The 18,831-nt window shown below is 42.4% G+C and overlaps 1 protein-coding gene across 2 annotated transcripts in view; it reads right to left on the reverse strand.

The window, feature by feature from the left end:
- GRID1 (glutamate ionotropic receptor delta type subunit 1) overlaps positions 1 to 17,953 on the reverse strand; it is a 609,362-nt gene extending 591,409 nt beyond the window's left edge. The window contains exons 1-2 of one of the 2 annotated variants that reach the window (XM_068398112.1): positions 17,871 to 17,953; positions 14,872 to 14,975 (exon numbers count right to left, since the gene is read on the reverse strand). The gene's annotated coding sequence lies outside the window, so the exon portion shown is untranslated. Of the gene's footprint in view, positions 1 to 14,871; positions 15,188 to 17,870 lie in introns of those variants that run through there. The other variant, XM_068398111.1, reaches the window with a different exon arrangement.
- Between the last annotated feature and the right edge of the window lie 878 nt (positions 17,954 to 18,831).

Below are 18,831 nucleotides of genomic sequence, written 5' to 3' on the forward strand. Positions count from 1 at the left end.
CTGGAAATTAATACTGTTCAAGATAGAGTTGATATGTTGTAACTAGTTCGAGGACTACGATCATATCAATTCTTAAAATCAGTGATGCAGGATATTTGCTAATTGGACAGTGAAGATGCTGGGCTAAATGAGGCCTCAGAGTACTACTTCCATTGCTCTTCTTGAAATGAATAAGGAGGAGGGGAGGAAAGGAAGGTGTCTTGGCAGAAAAACATGTTCTTGTCAAGCAAACTGTCATGTGTGCAAGGACAGCACAAGACTTCCTTCTGACGTGACTGACTCAGCAGAGGCTCTGCAGAAAGCTTTGCCAGGATCTTAAACTCCCAAATTAAAGCCCTCGTTTGATTTCCTTGTAATTAAAGCTTCCACATCCGGTATTCTGCTGTCATTTGGCCTTCCCTATTTTCTGCATGACGCCAACATATCCTGCTAAAATAAAGAATTAAGTAATTATTACAGCTGTTCCCACAGACTAGATCTAAAGCACTGTACCCAGGTAACAGATTTTGTTAAAATTATTGGACTAGAGTTGTCATCTGTTACTATGTTGCAAAAACATACCTCTCTCTTACATGTAACATACAATAAAAAGCTCAGTAAAATCTGCAATACACACTACTAAAGACAATCTTTTTTTGTCTACCAGTTGGTAATCTGGTTGTCAAATTAACAGAATCCAAAAGAGCACCTGACGTGGTATGTGAAACTTTTGAGCTATTCTCAGTTTAGAAACAATTTTGCCTCTTTGCTGAGACTAGGAGGTGTGGGTTTTGGTTGTATTACTATGGTAGCTAATATGAAACCTGTATAATTATTTGACATTTCTTCTGCTCCTACTGCTTATTCTCCCCTCCTGAAACCACATTCTTATGACATAACCACCTCTGCAACAGCCATCTCTGATGTCACAAGTTAATTATAATGTCACTAAGGGAAGAAGCAGCAGGAGCCTATGAATTCTCAAATACTGAATCCCATCCTCACGTAGAAGTATTTGGCGATAAAAAAATGAAGTAAGAGACAGAAAGAAAACAAAAGTGTCTGCAGAATTGCAGCTCAACAATATACTTTTCAAAGTTTACCAGCAGGAGTCAGTAGCTCTGTCAGGAAGTTCATGTCTCTGTGATGAAGTAGGACTACTCCAGGCAGAAATATCCTTTTGATAAGCTACCCACTGCAAACAGTAGTACACTTGGGGAATGAATGGTTCCTTTTACATTAGAAGATTATGTGCTTTTTCTGCTAGGAATACTTTTTTATTATTATTTCTTGTTTTGCCTATTCTTTTCTGGGAATATTCACACTAGGTATTGTCTTTGTCTCATAGCCTTGTCACCCAAATCAAACAAGTGAGAATTGGAACGGAATTGCATTACAGATACTGTGGAAGAAGTTTTAGATGAACACACATCAAACAAGCCATAATTAATGCTCAGATTGCATAAATTAGTAAATATAAGTTTAACTAAGGGGCATACTGAAAGTTTTTCAATTTAAACAATATTTTCCTCAAATAGAACAGGATAATGTCCTCCCTCTTTTGCTTAACAACAGCAAGAAGAACCTGTATGAACCCAGGCTTCACTTTCTATTGTTACAGCAGCTGCAATAGCAGTGTGTGAGCTGTTCCGACGATAGCTGTAGAGTGCATCTGTATTGCTAAGTGCCTTTTATTTTTGTGAGTACAAATAACATCCTTTTTTAATAGAAAGAAAGAATAAAGGGTATCATCGCAACTTCCACCAGAGTAAAAGTTTGTCAGCTGCACTGGGGAGAGGCATTAACTGACAGCAGGGCTACAGATAAACATTCCCTGAACTGCACACAGTGCCATGAAAGCACATGAGGAATATTGTGCTCTGAGAAAGACAGGGAAGAAAAAACTCCACCCAAGCCATTACAGCCATTGCAATAATTTACTGATATTTGGGGCATGCAGCTCAGTTATCCCTCTGTCAGACTGCAACTAATTTCACTCTCAAAAAACCTAAGTAATCAAACTTGTTAAATTGACAGGAGTTTGAGGTGGAAGTAAAAAAACTCAGTGGTTTAGCATGAAGCTCCACCTCATGAAGGAACAATAAGGTTGCTTTTGGTTGCCTGTAGTGACTGTCTTTGGACATGATCTTCCATCACTGCCTTTTACACTAGTTTACCAAGTTTTGGCATATGAACCATGCTTAGTGCCAACAAAGACGCCCTTCCATGGCTCTTCCTCCTCCCTCATTAATTAAAATCCAGAGCTGAGGAATAAATGGGATTCAGGGACTTGTATTGACCTTCAGAATTGAATGAAGTTCAGTGGTTCCCGAGACACAGACAAAATCACTGAACCACAGTATCCTTAACAGCAGCAAATTGCTATGGCTGAAGTCATTGATGCTCTCACGAGGCTGCGGAAGAGTGGGCAATTGCAGCTACATCATGGAAGAGGGTACACAAACACAAAAAGATCACCAGTCTGCATCTGCAATTTGAAACTAACTTGTAGGTGGTGCTATAAGCCAGAGAACACAATGAAAAAATAAACAGTTTACTTTGTGTAAGGGGGTGTAACCATGTAACCTCTAAGAATGGGCTTTCAGAAGCAATGACACATTTTTATCTAATGTGCATCTTCCACTGCACAAGTTCCAGAAGCCTGCAGACACCTGGTTTATAAAACTTTAGTGTAACACAAGCACAAAGATAATTGTATAGACTTTTCTCAAGGCAAAGGATGATAAACGACCCAGCAAAGCATTTCATTGTTGCAAAATACTACACCCACTCCAACATAAAAAAAAAAATACTACGGAGATTAAAATTCTGAAAGAAACAGAGCTTGGAAAAAGGAAGCTTAGTGAGATACCTCGGTACAGGCAGCCTTTGTATCTATGATTAATTTGATATTTCCTTTCACATTTATTTTAGGAAGGGGAAAAATTACTGTAACTAACTTCCTAAAAGGTGAACATCAAAGCTTTAAAGTGATATTATTTCAGATCCAAAATTTCTAGCACTCTGTGTGTGTGCATGGGTGACCAATTAGCAAGTAGGCTTTAAACTAGACTGATATTTTTAAAAATCATTAGCAATTAAGTGTCTTGATTTTTGAATGACCAACTTAACATCCTCACCAGAAGCTGTTTTCTGAGGGTTAGGGCTTTCTTCCCTGGATTATGGATCCTGTCAGCAAGTCAAACTGAAATCTAGAGCGAGTTACAACTTGCAGAAACCTCAACCAAAATCCCAGGAAAACCAACAGTCCCAGTTTTGGGTCTTCTCTTCTGTATTTTCCTATGCTACATTGAGCTTATAAAGGACCAGGTAGTAAACAAAAATACTATTCTCAGCTGCATTTCGTGTGCCTTTGCAAAGGCATCATCTCCTACAGTAGAAAAAAAGTGAGGCGGCCCTGAGAATCTGGCAGGCAAGTGAAGGATGAATTAATATTTTATTGTGATGAACTGAATCTCTTGTGATAAAAAACATCAGCTCAGTTAAAAACGAGGCATGTATCACAAGCTTACTCTCGTGATGCAAGTGGGATATTTATGCAGTTGTGCTGTCTCCACGTTTTGGACCTTAGGCCTTCAACGTGTACTGCAATATACAAAATTTTAAACTTTATGTATCCTAGTGCTCCTACCATTGTGTCTACTAGTATAGATAAGGCAGACACAGCAGCTGCACAAGCTTGGAGGAGGGGGAGGAGGAAGGAAGTTCTGGGCCACATACAACCACAGACACCTGTACGACATGGCTGTGTTTCCAGCTGCTGTTAGAAGCTAAGCTGTAGACCAAAAGCCACATCCCACAGAGAGGAGAGGAGGACAGAGAATTCGGCAAAAGTCTTTACTGAATTATGTTCCATAATAAATACAATAAAGCTACCCGGCTCTGTAAGTCACCTCCCTGAATTCAGTCTGAGCTGCCAGAACTATTCTTTTGGTCATTTATTTAGCTATTTGATGGAGATTCTGATAGCACCAGAATTTTTTATCTTCTCACACTTGTCCTTCAGACTTTCTGTGGCATTCACACAGCTTTCCCCTCTAGGTTGAAGTGTGCTAGGATGGGATCTGAAATTCAAGATCTGCTAGGAGAATTTAAGCATGTCTCAAACTAACATGTCTCAGTTTCCTCATTAAATACTGGCCTATCTGAAAAGCACTTAATGCCTGCAGATAACCTGAACATTCATGGTTTCTTTCAAATGGCCTTTCTTACCACTCTGGGTTCCCTTGCACGGTCTACTCCTTTTACGAGTGTATAGCATTGGTGCACAACCATCCACAGCACGCTTCTAAAGAGAAGACGCATTATTCCTTCAGAGCTCCAGGGATGATGTTATTAAGAGGTCTGATTCCCATAGCAAGTACACCGCAACCTTAATAAACTATGTATTTGCATCAGGGGATTATGCCCATGAGTGCAGGGGAATGGACTCAATTAATAGCCTTTCTCTATCTCTGACTGCTGTGATCCCTACAGCAATTCTGCACTGCAAAAAACATAGCTCCAGAGTGACAAATTGATGCTTTTTTCCCTTTTAAAACAAGTCACTTCTTATTTTATGGCTACACCAGATGCACTTTCCTCACTTAGATTTAAGGAGGACAAGCTGGTTATATTTCTCTCAATTTTTGCCAGCAGCTTTGCATTTTGTGCTTGATGCCTCAGGACAGGGCTGATCTAATTCCACAAACTATGGCCGATCTGTTTTGCTTTTGCTAAGCAATAGCTCACAAAAATAATCTCTATGATCCCGACTGCAGCAATTGGGCAGGATTAGAAAGTAAAAGGTCTGGCATACACAGGCATTTACCTTTGTCTTTAATTCTGTGTGCCTCCATTATCAGACAGTAATTCAGATAATCTTCCCTTTGAATTTTAGATAACTAACTCCTTGCACCTTTTTTTCTTGGCATAACTAATGGAGTTTTATCCCCTCTGCATGAATGAAAATATATTGAGAACTACTACTGTGAAAATAAAGCAGTCCCCTAATGTTGGTTGTAGGGTGCCTGATCTGAAGAGCCTCTTAGGACTAAAAGCTGACAATAGTTAGCAGCTTTCTGGCAGTCTCAGACAAGCTGCCAATGGCAGTGTGAACTGAAAACTCACTGCTCTCATGTCTCCAGAGAGGTTCTCACTTTCCATAGTAATGTAACGGTAGTTTGTACTGCTAATGCTTCTGCTGTCTCTATCACATGGATAAACAGCTCATTTCAAGATACAGTGCCACCAAATTAATTGTCCAGAACACATTTTTAAGCATTTCCCTCTCACAAATTCAAAGTTGTCCATCTCCTCAGTGAAAAGCTGTATTTTAAATTTGTACTACAGTGGAGTTAGGCAGCCACATGCACATGCAGAATTTTGCTCCTCAAACATATCTGTCCCCAGTAACGTCAAAATCAGTCATTTCCCTTGGTGTCCTTGCTCTTGATAAGAGTCTCCATGTAGGAAAGTGAGACTTTACAGACTCATACTTCTGCAGGTCCTAAAGAAACTTTTTTCTTGCATAGTGAAAATTCAGACAGAATAAAAATTGTGGAGCACATACAGAGGTACTTCTGTGACAGTCAAGCGGCTCAATGCTGTGGCTTTAATCACTGACCAGTTTTGATTTTTCCCAAACTACAGATTCTGTCTCTTCTGAGTTAGCACAGAAACTACTATATCGTTTCTCCCAATCACAAGGGAAGCTCATAGACTTCAAATCGGAAGCTATCTTTTCCCAACTGACTATTACTGCTCCTGTTGTCTCTTCGCTTTCTAAAAGTTCATAACCAATCTCTCAAACCAGAACATCATGCCCTCCCTCTGGTCCCTCATTCACTCAGACTGAAATTAGCCCTTTGAGCTAAAGAGACTGAAAGATCCTTCCCCGGTCCTAGTCTGTCTCTTCTCACTCAAAACATTAATCTTTTCTCAGCTTTCTCCCTCAGAGAGGTGATGTGATGCATTTACATTTCTGCTTTTTTCCCCTCCATTTTTCTTGTTGCCTGCAATTGCTACAGATCTTCTACAAACTCCAGGCCTCAGAACATCCCAGTTCCAGGCTGATGTAACTGCAACTTGCCTTAAAGAACTTCACTGCCTTGTTACAATTTCCCCATTTCAAGAGTTAAAAGCACATTCCACTTCTCCTTTCATCATTTTTTCTCAAAAAATTCCTTTTGTCCCATTATTACTGGGCTCTGACAGCAGTTGCCCTATTTTATTTCATGTTTTACAGCCAGATATCCTGTCTTAAAATTCAAAAGAGGGGGTGGACAGCTTTCGCAGCAGTAAATGCCTGGGAAGGTACCAAGGTAACCCTGTGCCATCTGTGTCACCATCTTTTATTCTTCAGTATGGGAGGGCTACGCAGTGTCAGAGCTCCCCATGCAGTACACTGCTAGATTTGCTGATCTTGGAATCAATTCTATTGATTTTATTTATTCTGGAGGTAAAAAATATGATATTTTTGATTTATAAAATATATTTTATTTTTGTTAAAATGAGTGGGCTGTTCCATATGATATATCTTCCACTAGCTTATTGACTGGAAGGGTGGAAGAACCTCTCTTCTATTTTGCAGTATTTCTTCAACTGGCTCTGTAGATATTTAGGATTCAGGGACTGCTGGGGGGGTAATTCAATTTAATTGGGGTGTGTGCTTATTTATTTTTCTATTAAATGCTCTAAAGAATTATGAATGCATCAGAGCACTAGAAAAAATAATCCCTCTTACTAGCAAAAGATGGCAGAAATAATTCAAGCACCAGTGAGGAAGAGGGAAAAGCACAAAACATCCCTCAAACTTTGCTAATAGTTATCTGTCACGATAATCAGTTTTTTAATCTCCTATCCTGCCACATCACACCCCATGCAAAAAATAATACCCTGGGGACCTATATGCTCTTAGTATAATTTTTACTGGACTTGCTTCCAACAAAACTAACCATCATCTGGTTATCTACCACAACAGCTACAAGGGCGATGTTTGTGCAGAAGGCAAAAAGTAAGTCCAAACATTCCCTTTCACCAGTCTATGCACAGAAAATGACAGGTTTAGCCTGATTTCTCATCTTTTTAACTGTTTTTTCTCTTACATCCTTATCTATTAGAAATCTTGCCCTTCATTTAAAAATAAATTAAACCCCTTGCATTTGAGATAAATTTGTGAAGCAATCACATTGTACAGGTTCAGAAAGCATGGAAAGAGAAGCTAAGATACATCTTTAAATCTCAGGTTTTCTTCAGACCTTTCTTGGAATACAAACGATTAAAATGGCTGTTTTGTTTTTAAAATAATCCAGGAACATGTACAATATAATTCCATTGGGTTACCCATCTGAACCGGGGAAGAATTACCAGCACTGTGGTAACAATATATAAAGGATGGATGTCCAAAAACCTCCTCTGAGTGTCCTCCTCCACGTGGGGTTCAGCACCCTGCTGTGGAGTGGGACCTTTCCGCCCAGGGGAAGGAGGAGAAATGCGTTTGTGCTCCCCGGCTCTTTTCCAGCCACAGTACCCACTGAGAGGTGCTTTGCAGCATGTCTGGGCTAGTGAGTTTGGCTGCTGAGGAGTTTTCGACGTGTTTTTTGTCTCGTGTGTCTCCTTCCCTCGAGCCCCACCACCTCCCGACCCTCCGCGCACACCCCATCTCGCTCGGGTCCCTCCTCAGAGGGAGCCGCGCATCCTCCCGAGCAGCCCCAAGCTGCTTTATGCGCCTGCTTTGGCAAACCAGCTCCAGCAAAGCTGGCAGCGCTGAGCTGAGACATCCCAGCGTCCGGCTGGCTCCTCTCCTCTGCTGCCAGAGGGCCCTGCGTGTCCCTCCTGTGTCCCCAATCCCTTTATTTGAACCTGAACGTGGCTATGGATTTGTACTCAGGCCCTGAGCTGCAAACTCGGGCTTGAAGAAACATCCCCTGCAGCTGCCTGTTATTGATCCCGGTGGGACCACCAGGGTTTCCCCAGTTGCGTGCAATTATTGAATGTTTCATTATGGCATTCAGCTGTCACCCACCCTCCAAAGAAACCCATTTTATGCTACAAAATGCTTTGTGATGCTTCCTTTAAAATGCATTCATGTGAAGAGACATTTTGTGAAGCAAAATTCTTAAAAATAACCACAATAGATAAGCAATTGGAGGGAATTAATTTTACCTGATTCAACTGGTAGCCATTATGATTGCAAAACCAGCTCAGCTTGCTATAGAATTTTCTATTGATCCACTTTCCTCTTGTAAGAGGGGTAAAGAAAGAAAAGCGTTTAAAGGTACCTTATTATCTTCCTGATTATAGATGAGGGCAGGAGCTGAGCATGGCTCTCACTATATGCTAGCTTCAGTAACTAGTGTGTCAACAAAAGGAACAAAATGTAACAGAACTTGTGGAGTCATTTATTCCATAGAAATAATGGTTTAGCAGCTATAGACAGTTCTACCATTAAAAGTAAAAAAAAAAAAAAAAAAAAAAAAGACAAAATTGGGGTAAATTCAGGAATTCAACCTACAGGGTAATTTATCACAGCATACTCAAAGTAATGCTAGGAGCCTGACATCATGGCTGACACCTAAGGTTTGAACTTCAGCATTCCAGACTACTTTGATTTCAGTGATATCTCCAATGACATAGAAATGAAGATTTGTGTCACAGATTTACTTATCACAATACAAGAAAAAGATACACAATGATCCTGTCTTCCAAAATACAATTGCAAATTTAATTGCTCTTCTGAAACCATCCTGAATTACGTACTCGCAAGTTCTAACTTGTGTGTTTTGAAGACATTAAGGTAGTAAAATAAACTCATTATCACAGTTTCAGGAAGACTGCAATGGAAAAATACATCCTGTGATGAATATCTGGCAGTAACAGGTATAATGAAGCCAATATAGAGTGGCCTAAGGATTGAAACTGGCCAGGGAAAAATAGCAACAGACTAGTTCACATTTTCCCTGCCCCTCGTCTACGTGACAATAAATCTTTCTTGAAAGAGAAATTGCACATACCCATTTTCCTAAAAGAAGGATGGATCACTGAAAGTGATAGAAGGTCAACAGCAATTTATCTACATAACTGTCTGGTATAAGACTGATGCATTTTATCGGCCTATTCTCTTAATTACGCAACATGATAGATGCAGTTATTTTGATGGGTACTATTCCTTTTTGCCAGTATGCCAAGAGTAGCTGTTGTCAAAACACAAAAAGTATTACAAAGTTGCTCAAGGAGATTTTAAAAACAAGCACATACAAATTTAATTACTCATCTATGTGAGAAAGGAAAACTCTGCCTTAAGAAAACCACCAACCGACCAATTTTCATTTTGAAAATGGCCAGATATTATCCAAGTCCAAAAACATAAAAGAACATATAGGTAAGAATCAGATCTGATTTCAGTGTTGATTTTCAACCGTCTTCTGATGTTATAGTAATATCTAGCAATAAAATGTCCTGTGTCAACAGTCATATCACATTTCATCATACCACTTAGAGCTTCCCATTTGTTTATTTTTCTAATATACTTTTATTTTCTGACCTCTCTTTTCATAAGCAACACGATTTACAGCAGTTTCAGGGCTTGATTACACAGGACATTAGTACAAAATGATGGGGGTGTGAGTTTATTGCTCACTAGCTACTTTACAAACTATGTCTTGATGTGGGTAGAAATTTTAACTCTTAAGCTCTAGCCAGTGTTTGCTGAAACACGTATAAACTCCACTGTTTTGATAATTTGAAATTCATTCAAAGTTGGGTACAGAGTAAAAGTTTTCCTTGATATGAAGCATCATTCCTACTGAATAATAAGTCTCTGTTCCAAAATAAGAGATTACTACTAAAAAAAAAAAAATTCTCTATATGTTTTTATTCCTGGAAAAAGATACCACCAGTATGAAAAATTTCAGACCAAATGTTTTATTTGAGCTATAAACCACTAAACAAGTACTCTTGTAACAGAAAATGGTGTAAGTAATACCAAACAATACCAGCCCTACCTATATTGGGAAAAAGATCCAGTCTATAAGAATGCTGAGGAAAGTTGAGTCATGCCTCATCTTTATAACTGCCCAGCAGAGACATATTGAACATTACACAAGTGTGAACGTGCAGGTTGCCTGAAACCTTTCGTCCAAAGAGAGAGCAAATAATGGTCAGACTCAAGATCTATGGAAGTGAGTAGAAAAATTCTCCCACTGATTTTAAGGGACTCCTGTTCAGCGCTGTGATGGTTCTTTTCATGTAACCCAAGCTATTCTGCAGATTTCCAGCCTGACTAAACTTTTAAGCACGAATTACAATGGAAATCGGAATGCATTCAAATGTTATTGGCTCTTCAGAAGTGGAGTTAAATTCACACTAAAAAGCACTGTTTGACAGATAGGAATATGCTGATTTCCCCAAAATTGTGTAGATTCAAATGGCAATGTTACGAAAACAAGAACTCTGTTTTCAGGGCAGGGGAGAGAGGGGAATGTTAGCAATCTGAGCCTGTTCCAGCCCCACAAAACACAGTGTCACTGGGTTTGCAACACGTTCAGTGATAACAGAAAGTAGCAAGGATAACTTCTTTTGTGGTTATTTAAAAGCAGTTTTAATCAGGAAGTTACTTACACATGCAGTTTTGCAGCTCAGCCATAGAAAGGCAGCAGTGTATTGTTCAGAGGTAAGTAATGCTTATTAACATCTTTTCAGCTTACTTACTTCCTTGTAGTGTGCAAATTGCTGTTACTTAATGTTTAATACAACATATTTCCGTATTTTTAAGCTGGTGTTTTACTTCTGAGACCGTGTAGAAGGCAATAGGAAACACAAACACTGCCTCCTCCCAAGCTCTACATTTCTGGGACTGTAATGGAAGCAGAGCTAATGAGGATGGACTGAAATCCAGCAGATGCACCCACTTCTTATCACTTTTGCTGAATGCATAAAGTAAAAGAATCTCCATTTTTCTGCAGCCAGAAAATCCCCCAGCTATAGCAGGGTCTGTGATCCTTTTCCTCCACCTGAAATAATTTCTTCTCACTTTGTTGCAAATGTGGAGTTTGTCTATGAGTTTGCTACAATTCTGCCTTTAAAAAAATGCTATTTTTCAATGACACATGGGTTCTGCAAGTCTCACTACTAATATTCAGTGCAGTAACACCGAGGCAACATTTCCCCTCCTAATCTGATTATTTTCCTTTTGCTCTTTAGTATTTCTCCTGTTGCAGGGGTTTCTCTAACTTAGGAGTGTATTTCAAAGGCGCTTGTTTCACTCATGTTATTCTCGTATTTTATTTGTCATTGAAAACACTAAAGACTTATTTATACAACAGCCATGCACAACAGACAAAACAAATTAATTGGGGAAAAAACAAACTAAAACTTCCAAAGGCTCCGAGTGTTGGAGAGTTAGCCAGTGAAAACATACAAGTTGTTAGCACGGCTGATTTAAAGGTACTTTGAGCTCTCAAATCAAGTAGCTCAAAATATGTTATTGCCCCCTTAGAAACAACAAGAATAGTGGAATCAACAACGTGTTGTTTCCCATGGGCTTGGGGCCACCACCACTATCCTCATTCTTAGCAGTAGCAGCAGCAGCTCTGTCTTTTTTTTGTGATAACTCCACAGGAAGGGACAGCCAGTGCAGGACCAAGCCTGTGCTGCCTGCACAGTTGGCTGATGCCAAAGAGAACACAGACAACCCGAAATCTGTCAGTATTGCCTCCATGGGAGAACCCATTGGGGTATTTCTCCCCTTTATTCAGCCACCAGCCTCCATGGCATTTACAGAAGTTCTGTCTTTGAGATAACTCAGCTCAATGTGATTAATGGGTTCATATGGTATTAGAGAAGAATCGAGCAGACAGACCGTGTAATAGCACACACATCATTTCCTCAAGGTAAAACCATTAACACCAGGAAGTTCACTAAGAAAAGCTCCACCCCTTCCCAGTCCATTTAGTGGCACCAAAGTTTTTCACTTCACCCCTTGCTTTTCTGTTTTAATGCAGAGAAGAAACGTAAATCACTGCAAGACTGATGTCCATCCTGAAGGATGGTAATAACACATCTGTACCTGAGAAGAAATCCCCATGAAGATCCACCTGCTTCAGGAAGGGTCTGAGGAAGAGGATGACAGGCTCGGACAAACAGTACCTGAGGTGTTTCAGTTATGGAGAAGGGTCTTTTTCCCTCACCCCAGGAGCAAATGGTTTGTTCTTGTGAAAACCTGAAACCCACCAGGGAACACAGAGGACAAGGACAGCTCCTTTTTGATCTCTCATAACCTTTCCATTCCTTGGATGGTCTGTTAACTGAACAAGCAAAGCAGACCAAGATGTCACGGCCTTTTCCTGTCTTCCTAGATTTCTCAAACAGTTGACGCTCCCAGCAGTCTTGAGCTCATTTCTATTCAAGAGCACGTGGAAATGTGAGGCACAATGGGAGGAGGTGTCTTTATAACAGATTCACACTGGATTAATCAAAGTGGAAAGCTGTATGCCTCTTTTTTTTTTTTCAGAAGAGTGTCTAATGGGATTAATTTCAAGGCTGTGGATGTGAGTTACAATGTTTTCTTCCAAGCCAGGCAGAAAGGGCCATGGTGCAGGGTATTACAGGGCTCCCTGCCAGCCAGTTCTGTTTCACGCTTCTTTGCCAATTAGTCTTGCAATGTCTGCTCCAAACAAACAGGTTACAATGAGCCTGTTCATTTAGCATCATTTCTGTATCTTGTTTTACCTATGAAAACAATCACTTGTTTTTATGCTCTAGAGCTAGCAATTCAGAGACAAGAAGTGAAAGGTAGGAGAGGGAGAGACACACAAAAGTACATCTGCACCATCTCCATTCTTGTTCCAGTAGATCTCATCAGGGAATATCTGCCTGCCTTCCCCAGGAGTAGGCGTGTAAGGGGCAGGTGAGAAGCAAAGCGAACTAGCGAGGCACTGTCCAACCCGCCAGGACACATGTGCAGGCGGCTGTCACTGCTCTGTGAACTGTAGGCCACACTGTGTTTATGCCAAAGGAAATGTGTGTTTGCAGATAGCTCTCAGAAACTTTGCTCTGTAGAAGGACATCGTCATTTATTTTAATCACAAAAGCTGAACATTACCTTTTTGGGTTGGGGGGGCAGGGCGGAAGGACTGAGGCATTTGTTTTCAACAGAATAACTGCATTCGGAGGTGCAGTTGATGGTCATTTACCAAAGTAAGTAAAAATCACTAATGTTCCCCAACTAAGTTTTGATAAAGATTAGACCAAGGATTTAGAAAAATTATGCACTGCAAATTTAAAGGGGTTTAGGAAAGGAGAAACAGGTCTGCTATGGACCCTGATACTAAAAGATGCTCACAATTTTTAGAGTCAACTAACATCATAAAAATTTTGCAGATTTTTGAGCTAAGCAGGAAGGAATCAAAGTCAATGCTCCCTACTCTGGCATTCTCTGTTGCAGAACATCAGTCCAGATCATCAAAGTGAAAAATTCTTTGAGTGACATCTCTCCTAAACAACCCCTATGCATGGTAACACTTCAGTTATGAAGACATAGCACTGAAAGGCTTAAAAGCTTCCTACAGTGTCTAGATATTCCTGTCTTTTATTGGCTGAATTTTCCTGCCTGCTGTTTCTCATTTCAAAATCTATGGTTATCACAGAAAAACGTCTGGTTTCTCTTTCTGCTGTGCACTACATGTCACAAAAGAAATTGTGAAGCCTGTCTGGGCAAGTATTTACCTCTTCCCTTCCCTACCACTCCCAAGGAATCCCTTTGATGACCGCTATAAGCCTGATGAAGTATTTGCCTCATATACTGTACTGGATCAAATTTTCAGGAAGTGCTGAAGCACAGATCTCAAAACACATTCATTAATATAATCTGCTCTAGAGGCCTTTTTAATTTTCTAGGGGATCTTTGTAGCTGGGTAAGAAAGCAGCTAAGAAACTGTACTGCCTCTATCACAGGGGTCCACATAGTGTCAGTTCTTCTGCCAACCACTGTCTCTACCACCACCACACTCCTCCTAGCCACATACACATCCAACCAGGCTGACAGCCACTATCCTAACAAGGCTCTCATATGCTCTCCTACCATGGAGAAAGCCTCTGAGACAGCTCTGGAGCTGGGTGGAAGGTGAAGCCATGGCCTTTAGCTCCTACGTCAGGAGCAACTCTGCTTACCGTACTAATTCTCTTCAGCTTAAAGATTTCCAACATGGAAATTGTAATTAAAAGTGTTAGACCAGCCACGTTAGCACTAATGTTGCGAACACACTGCAGCTTGGTTTACACAACAACATTTTGACAGCGTAATTATGTCAGGCAAAAACAGGGAGAAGAGTGCAGCTCCAGCATCTTAGGTATGATGGGCAGAGTTGATGAAATCAGCTGTTGGCCTTGTTGAGATCACAGTGAATCTGACATATTTTTTTCTGAAGCAGAAGTAGACTTGTACAGGGACTGCTCAGTTGGCTGTTAGTGGATAACAAGCTGTGAAGGCAAGGAAGTATAGCCAGGAAGCAATGATGAACAATCAGAAGCACACATGAATCCACAAGAGGATGACCTCCTCCGTTTTTTACTTTCATAATTTTCGCTAGAAGAGAAGCTCCTATTGAATTCACCAGGCTACTGAGGATCTGCCACTGGGAAGGGTCAATCTAAAGTTCAAAGTGACTGGGATGGGCCCATGATCATAACAAATATAATCATTAGGAACCTGGTTCAGCTGCAACTGAATTTCTCAAACGCAGCCTGCTTACAAGCCTTCCTGTACTTGTAAGTACATATGAAAAATTAGTAACAAACTATTTTATCACCTAGAAACATATGGGATAAGAAAAGAAGTGACTTAGCAGAAGTAAAACCTCTGCTTTTAATTATTGCTATCAAGCTAACATTTACCTCATAGTCCTTAGAGAAGTCAGGTTTTGCTTGAAGATTTTGCACTCTGAAGTCAACGAAGACACCAAGTTCTTCTTCCAAAATGAAGAGATCAAATCCCTGTTCTAAATGGGGAAAAAGAAGCATTGAAATTTCAAGAACAGTACAATTTGTACTTCTATGATAAGATGTGAGCAGCATGAATTATGACTCTGATACTAAGCAGTTCTGGACCATCTACTGCTCTTCCCCCAAGAGCAACTTCAATTTTCATCTCCATTGAGGTTAAAAAAAAGACTGAATTAGAAGCATGTTTCTTCTCCAATTCAGTTCTCTTTTAAACAGAACAGTGGAGTTAAAAATGGCTTGGACTGAGGGCAAGGATCTATGTATAGCTAGAGCAAAGTCAGCAGTATCGTAGCATACACTTGAGTTTTAAAATAGAAACTGCGTGCCTGGATTTTAGCAAGGAACCACTTAACAGCCCTTTTCATTCCCTGTGTAATGGACAGGATCAGGGAAAAAAAACCACAAAACAAGGTACGCATTCCATCTAAGTTGTTGTCTAATCATAGAAATTAAAAAGTGCTTTTGGCAGCAAAACTCCTTAAGAAGTCAAAAACCTCCTAGGTTTCAAAAACTGAGTAAGGAGTACAGTTTCAAGAGTAATCCTTTTCTATTAATCTGTATTCCACTGGAGTCTTAAATCTGCAACGCAGCGGTGTTTTGACAAAATGCTGCCCAGGAACAAAGTACCCAAGCCTCATCTTCACTGTGTGTGCACTTCAGCAGCCACTTCTACATCACACAGCATGTTTTCGTCTGAGGTAGTATCTTCTGTCTCCTGCTTCTTAATTATTAATTGCTTAAGCTCCAGCCATCGCCTGCTTAGTTCCTGAAGTGTTAAATTAGACCGTTTTCTGTTTTATGCAACAACCTTTAATGGTATAAGCATACTAATCACTAGTCAAACCTACTTACTAATTAGGGTTTTTTTAGTACCCCATTATTTCATTTACACACATGCAATGAAAAATCTTTTTCAAAGGCCCAAATAGTAACATTTCAACATTCATTTTATTGTTTTCTTTTCATCGAGGTGAAGAGTGTGCCTTCCTCAGCTTTGGTGCATCCCTAGGGCCCAGGGTCTATTTCATGTTTAGTTTGCAGTTTGATGCTTATGCCCTTTCCCACAGAATTCACACCTACAGGAACAACAGTGTCTGATTTTGAAGTAACAGCAATGGATGGATCATGTCATTAAGGGTGGATCCACTTGTTGGTAAGCTCCCAAGTAACGTGTGACACCAAGTAGCTTTCAGAACTCTCTACTATGGGTAGCCAATTATGCCCAAAATAACCACACAAGTTTTCGTTTAATCTCTACAGAAATATGGGTCTTCAACATCGGTCACTCAAAATCTGATCTGTTTCGCCTCAGCACCATCTATATATCTACGAATTACAGCAATTTCCATCATACAGCAAACCACCAGTACTGTTCATGCTTTACTTTCCACATCTAGCTTTTCCACAGTCCTACTGGTCCTACCACAGGCTACTCTTGCATATGTGCAAGCCTCAGCCTCAGGCTGTGCATAGAATAAAAACAGATCATGGACTGACAAGGACTGTGTAGTGCATGGTGGGGAGAAGTAAATTGTGTGGCATCAAACACTGCTGCCATGGGTGAGATAACTGCTCAGTAGGCAGGGTGGAAGGGAGATGCATGACACAGCAGCATGGAGGACCACAGGGTCACTCCGGGGCTGAGGAGACACAACACACCTTCAGAATGCGAATGTTAACATTTAGAAACATGGTTTTTTATTTTGTGTGGTCTCCTAAGGAAAAAGGAGCATCTAAATTTCCAAACTGAAGAGTAAATAAATATACTCCTGTAAATATTAGTGAAACTAGATACGCCAACTACATTCAAAACAATTTTTTTTCTTCACATCAGAAAATGCAGAATTCACAATTATTTTCCCATAGTTTCAACTTTAACAAATCTCTATTTTTCCATGACGGGAAAGGTTTCCACAGGAAATTTACAACTAGTTGTGGCTAATATGCCTCAAACACAGCCCTAGAGAGCAGCAGAAAAGTGGTTATCTCATCAATAGCCCACAAAAGAAAACATCTTCTCTACCTGCAGAATTTTATCATGAGTTCTGATCTTTAAAGAATTTAATACCTCACTTCTGTAGTTAAAAAGTTAAAATTTCAGCATGTCACCCTCTGGTGATTACTAAAAGCAAATAAAAGCAGTGAAACACCTGGGCCTTTTTAAGCCTTTGAGGCCAAGGGGTGAGCCTGGCACACAGTGCTGACTACAAGGCCCTCCCCAGGGAGATGGCCATGCGTCCTGGCAGGGTGCACATGTGTGGTGGCACAAAGCCACTTCCTCCTTGTGTGCTGGCATAGAGCTGTTACCTCTCCCCAAAACCCAGGGGAAGAAACCACCAGCCAGCACCTGCAAGCGCCAGTGCTGCCGCGGGGCCAGCGAGGGCCCACCTGCTCACCTGCATGAGGAACTTTCTGGAAGCCTCCAGCTACCGCTGCCACTGGGGAGCAGCAGGTCCACACAGGACTGTGGGCACAGCCCCAGGGCAGTTGGCGGGACTTGGCACTATGCTGTCCTGGGCTGTCGTGGTGCAGCGGTGGCCGCCAGCCTCCCTGGGTGGCACGGCCCCCTCCCTCAGCGCCATGCCAGGGCCACAGCCTCAAACCCTGCAGGTGCTTGGTGCTCGCCTTGGGGTGCCGTGGACATCTGAGGCGTTTGGCACATCTCTATTTTCACACTTAGGCAGCAGCCCGGACTGCTGGATGAACTCCGAGGGCAGCTGTACGGGACTGGTTTCAGGATGAGGAGGGGCTGCAGCTGTTGAGGACCCCCCCGGGGCTCAGATGGCACCTGAGGCTATGGGGTAACATCCCTCCCAACTCCCGACATCGCTCCCAGGGGAGCAGCAGCGCAAAACCAACGCAAACTGAACGAATATACTCGACACGCTTACTTTCGTTCGTCCCTGAGCAGTTACTCGGGCTCCTCTCACCCCGCCCTGCGGAGCTCGCGCCTGAGGCGCGGCGGGAAGGCGGAATTCCCGTCAGTGCTGGGCGCCGCGCGCGCCCGCCCCGCGCGCCCCATCTGCCACAGGCACGAGCCGACCCCGCCTCGCGCCGCCGCGGGGCGGCAGCAGCTCCGCGGCCCCGGCGGGGCGGCCGAGACGGCCAGGGGGCTGCGGGGCCGGCAGGGCCGGCGGGAGCCGGCAGCCAGCGGCGCTGCCGCCCGGGATCCCGGCCCAGGGCCGGCCCCAGCAGATGGCCGCCGCGCTGAGGGGAGCGCGTGCCGCTCACGGGCGGCCGGGCGGGGCCCCGGCTGCCGCCGGCTCCGCCTGGCTGGGGGAAGGCGAGAAGGGAGCGCAGAGCCGCTCAGCCAGCCCGGGGAGCAGGCCGGCACTTGCTGGGGTGTGCGGGCTGCCTGGCGCAGCGGCGAGAGGCGGGCTGCCGCCCGAGCACCCTTCGCCTCGCGTGTAGGCCCGGTCACGGCGGCAAGGAAACGCGACCTCATTTTACAGCCTGGCCTGAAGCAGGATTGCAGAGACGGTTCAGCTCACAACTCGTGAGTGAACGCACTGAGCCTTTGGGGATTTGGGTCAGGGAGAGCTGGTAAACGCTTTACTCAATCCCATTTGGGAATTGAACTAAAGCATGGGCTTAGCACCCATTCTGCAGGTTTAATGAAGTTTTAACTGATGGCAGACTGCCTTTCATTAACATGGATGAACTTTCTGGAGTGCCCCAGGGTGGGGAACTTCAAAGGACACGTGGTCGAAGTCACTTGAGAGGCCTCTGGCAGAGCAGAAGCCACCGTCTCCCAGCTCCCAACCTACAGCTCGAACCCTCCTGGCTGGAGGCACACCAGGGACTGCTGCTTCCCTGCCCTGGTGACAGAGAACAAATTCAGCTGTGGCTGCT

The sequence above is a fragment of the Nyctibius grandis genome, chromosome 4 (genome assembly GCF_013368605.1).
Source record: "Nyctibius grandis isolate bNycGra1 chromosome 4, bNycGra1.pri, whole genome shotgun sequence".
Classification (NCBI taxonomy): Eukaryota; Metazoa; Chordata; class Aves; order Nyctibiiformes; family Nyctibiidae; genus Nyctibius; species Nyctibius grandis.